The sequence below is a fragment of the Vespa velutina genome, chromosome 19 (assembly GCF_912470025.1).
Source record: "Vespa velutina chromosome 19, iVesVel2.1, whole genome shotgun sequence".
In the NCBI taxonomy this organism is placed as follows: domain Eukaryota; kingdom Metazoa; phylum Arthropoda; class Insecta; order Hymenoptera; family Vespidae; genus Vespa; species Vespa velutina.
Genome location: NC_062206.1, coordinates 1,632,501 through 1,640,000, shown reverse-complemented (window position 1 = coordinate 1,640,000; position 7,500 = coordinate 1,632,501).

The window sequence follows — 7,500 nt, the reverse complement described above, 5'->3', positions numbered from 1 at the left end:
ATATATACACAAGAAAATACATTGAATAATTTTTTTTACCTTGCGACATCCTTAAAGTGTCATAGCGAATGAACAAAAGCAAAATCTTGAGACTTCGAATGGGAAATAGACGACACGGTATCGTTTGCACGAACTCGAATAACAAAAGCCATTGGTTTAAGAGTGAAGAAGAAGGTGAAGAAGAACAAGAAGAAGAAGAAGAAGAAGAAGAAGAAGAAGAAGAAGGAGTATAAGGGAAATAGTGGAAGGAGGATAGAGAAATATCTGCATGCCCTGTGCTGCACCGAAACGTGATGCCCTTACGAAACATTCTCCGTGAGGCACGGACGTTCATAGGATGGTAAAATTCACTGGTAAACAGTCGCACATCGTTCTATGTACAATATATGTATGTATGTATGTATGTATATATATATATATATATATATAAATGGATGTATGTACATACTAGGAATACAAAAATCAAGGTAGGACAATGTGTAAAAAGTAAATGGTGACAATTTCGTTTCAATTCATTCTCTCTCTTTATTTCTATCTCTCTCTCTCTCTTTTTTTTTATATTTCTTCTTTCATATTTCCACGATATTGCTTTCTCTTTCTATTTGTCACTTTCATTATATTCTATCTCTGTCGATTGAATTCTTCCCTCCTTTAAAAATCGAAATCACTCGTGTACAACACATTAACCAGCAGCAGTATGCATCAATAGAAAGAGTGAGTGAGTGAGTGAATGAGTGAGTGAGTGAGAGAGAGAGAGAGAGATACATAATCCCTTTTTCGGAGTATACACATGAACGAAGGGCCCCTGCAACGACGGCCCTGGGCGTCGTTTCTTTCCACCCACCCATCTGACTCGTCGCGACGAGGGTAGTTTCGACAGGGCGAGAGTTACCCTCGTGCTACCATTGGCCAACGAACTCGCATGCGCTTTAACTTCGAAACTACCCCCTATTGATCCATTCTCTCTCTCTTTCTCTCTCTCTCTCTCTCTGTGTATGTGTGTCTGTCTATCTGTCTGTCTCACTTTCTCTCATTCTTTTACTCTTATACACGTTCTTTCATCTTTCTCTCTCTTTCTCGTTTCTTTTAGCAAGGACACTCTCGCGAAAGATAGTCGAAGATACGAGATACACTATATCCCATCGTCGTTTCTGCCACCTTTCGTTGTTGTATCTGTCTGTTTTCTTATCTCTCTCTTTCTCTCTCTCTTTTTCTCCTTTCTTCGGATATCGGTTCCCAGCTGGTGTCTTACATACATATATATATATATATACATTAATACATATGTACACGTTAGTTGCATCCTTCTCTTAACCGCAACTGTGATCTTCGTATTGTTATTTTTCTTCTCTTCTTCTTCTTCTTCTTCTTTTTTCATTTTTTTCTTTGTTTGTTTATTTCTTACTTTCTTTCTTTCTTTCTTTCTTTCTTTCTTTTTTCAACGATCCGTCGTCAACAAATTTCTCGCACAATCCAAAGATATTTTTTGTCGTATTTCGTGATGCACATTTAAACGTTTGATTTAATGTTAGAAAAAAAAAAACAAGAAAAGAAAAGAAGAACAAGAAAGAAAAACTACAAGTCGAATATAATGTCAGGAACTAATTATTATTAATAATAATCTGTATATATATATGTATATATATATATATATAGGTTGTATGAAACTCGTCGAAATTGATACAAGATGAGAAAGCTGTCAGTACGAAGATGATAACTTTTCTAACGTAAGTACTTTACTACTACTATTACCAGAGTAGATGGACGTTAACATAGAGTAGCGAGATGCAGCTGACAGGTGGGAATTAGGTGGTCGAAGCACATCATGTTTAAAAGGGAATTCTAATTAGTAGGTATTCATTTACTAACCAACATTGTAAGATTTTAAACTATACCTTTTAAATTGATCCTTCGTATATTACAAACATGCGCACATACACGCACATACGCATGTGTATGTGTGTGTGTGTGTGTCTGTTAAAAATTTTAAATGATCTTCAAAATTAACTGTCCGTTTCGTATATTTCGTACACACGTGAATTCATTTTAATTGTATTCTTTTCAACGACAAGTAATTTTCTTCTCCCTCTCATACCCGTTAACGAAGTATGAAAGATAAAAAAAATGAAAAAAAAAGAAAAAAGAAAGAAGGAAAAAAAAATAAGAAGAAGAAGAAGAAGAAGAAGAAGAAGAAGAAGTAGTAGGAAAACAACGTTCCAAGAAAAAAATGAAAATGAAAATGAAAAGAAAAAGGGGGCAAAAAAGAAAAAAAGAAAGTAAAAGTATCGGTCCTTGTTTCTTGTTTCGGTAAAAACGCGATATCGTGACTCGTTCTCGCCATTAGGGAATCTCTTCTCGTTGAAGAGAGACTCCTCAATGTTCTCGTCGGTTCTTGGCGGTACTTTTTGCATGTAAATTGCAGTTAAAACACCAACGGAACGTAGCCGCCGCTAATTTCGGATGCCGGTGGCTCGATTCGATGAAAGATTTATGAAGACCGGGATAAAGAATCAGGGAATGGAAAGAGAGGCAGACAGAGACGGAGATAAATAAAGATAAAGATAAAGATTAAGATTAAGATAGATAGATAGATAGATAGATGGAGAGAGAAAGAGAGAGAGGATTGATAGGACGTGCTTAAGCGGCAACAAATTTGCCTTTGTTCCATATTTCACTAGTTTTCGCTTTGTTTTTCTTCTTTTTATTTCTTTTGTTTCTTTTTTTTAATTTTATTTCATTTATTCATTCATTTATTTTTATTTTTCTTACATCATGGCCTCTTTTGCGACTAAACAACAATATCATTCGTATCTCTTATCTTTCATCTTTCCTATCATCGATAAATGCGTTCGAGAATAACGAAAAAGAAATATTCTCCTTAATATTCTTTTATTTCTCTCTCCTTTTTTTTTCTTTCTTTTTTTCCTTCATTCTTTTTGAGATAAATCAAAGACACTAGACGATCGACCTTTTATGAAGAGAGAGATAAGTAATAAAATAAAATAAAATAAAAGAAAAGAAAAGAAAAAAAGAAAAAGGAAAGAAAAGGGAAAGAACGGAGAATAGGAACAAATAAACGAATAAAAAATAAGAATGATGAAGTATAAGAGGAAAGAGAGAGAGAGAGAGAGAGAGAGAGAAAGAGAGAGAGACAAAGAGAGAGAGAGACAGAGACACAGAGAGAGAGAGAGAAAGAGAGAAAAAGAGGGGAGGAGGAGGAGACAATTGAATATTTAAGAGATGCTCCGTTCACGTGGAAAATCAAACTCTGCTTCTCCATTAAAAGAAGAAGCATATACTATAAAAAAAATAAAGAGAGAGAGAGAGAGAGAGAGAGAGAGAGATGGATAAAAAGAAAAAAAATAAATGATCAAGATGAAATTAGTGGTGTTTGCGTTCTCCCTATATTAACATTTTCTCTCTCTCTCTCTCTCTCTCTCTTTTATTTTTTTCTGTCTCTTTCTCTCTCTCTCTCTCTCTCTCTCTCTCTCTCTCTCTCTCTTTTTCTTGTTACTTGTTACTCCCGAAGGATAAGCGTTGTTTCTTGGGCCGCAGTAATAGGAAACGTTTCTTACGGGCAGTAAAGTTCATTCCGAAGCTTCCTTTCGAGATATTAAATCGGAAGGAAGGGTTGCATCGTAAAATGAAATTTCTCGATTCATAGAAAGAATATATATATATATATAATATATATATATATATATATATCTTCGAGCATTGTTAATCATTTTTTTTTCTATCAAATTCGACGAAAACAAAAAGACAAGGAAAAAAAGAAAAGAGAAAAGAAAAATTCTTCACGAAAATTGCTCGAAATTACAAAGGGAGAAAAAAGAAAAAGTATAATTTTTTCTTTTCTTTTCCTTCTTTCTTTTTTTTTTTTTTTTTTTTTTTTTCGTTCATTCGAAATGTTGACTCTTTTAAGATAGAACGACATTTGTCGGAGAGATGAACGAGTTCGATGATTAAAAGCAGGGATTACGAATGGGATTGTTCGAGAGTGTTTTTTAAAGAGCCGAGTGTTCGTACACTTTGCGAAGTCAGCAGGCGTGACTAGGCAAGTATCGAAGGAAGGGTTTTCCTTGTCGAAAATAAGCCACGTGGGTGAAGGGTAGAAAGAGAAAGAGAGACAGAGAGAGAGAGAGAGAGAGAGAGAGGAATACGGAAGGGGAGAAGCACGCATAGTTACGAGAAAGGGTGAGTGACTCGATGTAAAAAGCGGTGTTCTTTCTCTCTTACTCATACACACACACACACACACACACACTCATTCGCTCACTCACTCACTCACTCACTCACTCTTGGTCCACCCTCGTTGGTATCCACCCATTGTTTCCATATTCTCCTCTTTTCTCTCTCTTTCTCCCTTTCTCTCTCTCTCTCTCTCTCTCTCTATCTCTCTATCTCTTTCTGTCTCTCTATCTCTGTCTCTTTTTTCATTGCCCTCCGGATACAAAAAGAAAGAAAGAAAATCAAAAGGGACGTCATTTTTCAGAGTGACGGACGAGCGGGAAACCGCATACAGGGAGAGTCCTCCAATTTTATATCATTGTGATATCAAAATTATTAACTTCTCTTCTTGATACATATATACATATGTCTATATATATATGTGTGTGTGTGTGTGTCAGTGAATGAGTGGGTGTATATATATATATATATATAGTTATATAGAATAATGCCATTTTTCAAAGTGACAAACATACGAGAAACTGCGAAATAAAAAGAGAGAGAGAGAGAGAGAGAGAGACAAAGTCCTCCAAATTTTATATCATTTTTATATGAAAATTATTAACTTCTCTATTTATTAAATGAATAATTTCTCTTTTATATGCTTATATGTATTTATATAGGACAAATTAATATAGACGCAATGTCATATGTGTCATTGTTATTAAATACGCATTAACGAAGGTGAACTGTTCCGAGAATATAAACAGTTCTAAGAATTCAGTCAAGGACTTTGGAGTTTGTTTATCAATGCGTATACGTAATTGAAATACCATTTCAGTCTTCTATGAGCGATCGAAGAAACAAGACGTATAAGATTCGTTTCTTTTAGAAATTTTTAGAACGTTTTAGAATTATCATTTAATATCGTACATTAATATAAGTTTCGTTATTAGTATTATTTTATTAACACATACATACATACATACATACATACACACACACACACAGACATATATATATACGTATAGATATATAAGAATTATAATTCAATAAGAATAAATCGATAATATTTTGATATCACTTTTGTATCGTCTTAAAAACAATTTTCTATTTACTTTTTCTTTTCCATTGTTTCAGAAAAAAAGACAAGTAATACTATTAATTATTATGGATGTTATATGTATGTGTGTGTGTGTGTGTGTGTGTATATATGTAAAAAGATATCAACTTCGATACGTAGTACCAATATACGTGTACATTTCTAACAGGATACTTACTTGGAGTTTTTTTTTTGGCGGATCGATTGCGTTGAAAATCACGCGTGCGGAACGAAACACAGTAAGTAAGCAACCAAGCAACCATTTGGCTTCGAAAAATGAGAAGAGAGTAAAAAAAAAAGAGGACTGACTCGTCATACGTTTTCGTGCTTTTATTCTCTCTCTCTCTTTCTTTCTTTCTTTCTTTCTTTCTTTCTTTTTATTAGTTTCATTCCGTATATCTTTCTTCTCTATCTAACTTTGTGAAGGTTTGGTAGAAGGGGAAAGAGAAGGGTCAACCAAACCTGATGTTTCCACGTTACTGCAACCCTTTGATTCGCGTATCGACTGTCTGCCACTCGTCGAAGGGTGAAACAAATTTGTTCGACGTACGTTTTACATAAGCTTGAGTATACGTGTATCTACGTGTCTGTGTGTGTGTGTGTGTGTGTCTGTATAATATATGTGTGTGCGTCGTATACGTATATGTATGCGTGTTTATAAAAAAGAAATCCAATTCCGTTTCTCTGTAAATCTTCTATATACACACATACATACATATATACATACATACATAAAAGTACATGCATTTATCTGCGTATTTATATATTTGTACGTGATATCTCTAACATTTAATTAGTTTTATTTTTATTTTTTTTTTTTTATTATTATTATTCATAAAACGAACGCAAGAAGAGGAAAAGAAAGAAGAAAAAAGAAAAGAAAAGAAAAAAAAAAAAAAGGAAGAAAGAAAAGAAAAAATGTATTTAAGTAAATATTTTAAATATAAATAATTACAACATTTATTCGTGTAAGATTAAACGTACTAGACGGTCCTTTACTTTTTCTATTTTTTTTTTCTTTTTTTTTTATTTTCTCCATTTCCTTATAAGATCAAAGAAAAAAAATTATCTAATATCGTTTTAAATAACAATTGAATGGAAATCATTGTCGTACTATTTCTCTCTCTCTCTCTCTCTCTCATCATTCATTTAAAAACTTTCAGATTTGAACAACAGCCACTAGTTTCTATCATCGATCAGATTATTTTCGTATTACGAGAAATATTACTTATAAATCGTTAAATACTTACAAACAGCTTATATACATAATTCATTTGTAATCGTTGATAGAGTTTAACAACGTCGTCGAGAGAACAGGGAATGGACTATTCGTAATGTCAAAGATAATGATCGATCAACCGACGATCGATCATTATCGAAGACTATATAACCGAGTAAACGCGAAGTCCTTTAAAATCATGGAATGGGGAAGAGCATAGAGAACGGAGAATGTGGGAGGGAGAAGGAGAGATGGGGGAAGGGTAGGGGGGAATGTACACGATAATTAAAGGACATAGCTTCGGGCGATTTCCACCGAAATTGGAAGTCACGCTCGACGGAGATGGTTAATAAAACTTTGGTTATATACATTTGTGTGTGTGTGTGTGTGTGAGAGAAGAAGAAGAAGAAGAAGAAGAAGAAGAAGAAGAAGAAGAAGGAAATGAGAAAACGTCAGAAGAGCGAAGATACGTGCTTAACATCGCGAGCTTATATACAAAATTTCGATAATTGATATTGGTAAATCATTTTAATATTAAATATTAAGAGCGACGATTTAATGTCATATATTAAAAACGATAATAGCGTTATACGATAATAATAATACGTATCAGATTAATGTCTGATGAAAATTTCAAAGAGAACAAAAAAAAATAAAAATAAAAATAAAAATAAAAATAAAAAAAAGAAAAGATTATCGCCACTTTCCAAGTGAGAACATTTGTGAAGGTCGAGATTATTTTTCTTCTTTCTTTTTTTTTTCCATCAAATTTTTCTTACCGTTCAAGTTAGTTTTTAATTGATATAACTTCAAGTCACAAAATAAGAAGAAGAGAACTATGAAGATATATATATATATATATATATATATGTATATAGGAACCGAGAGAGAGAAAGAGGGAGAGAAAGAGGTTCAATAAGCTAATTCAACGTAATGAGGTAAAAATAAGAGAAAGTGGGAAGGGAAGAGAAAATGATAGAGCAGAGAAGTCGGTTAAAAAGACGACCTT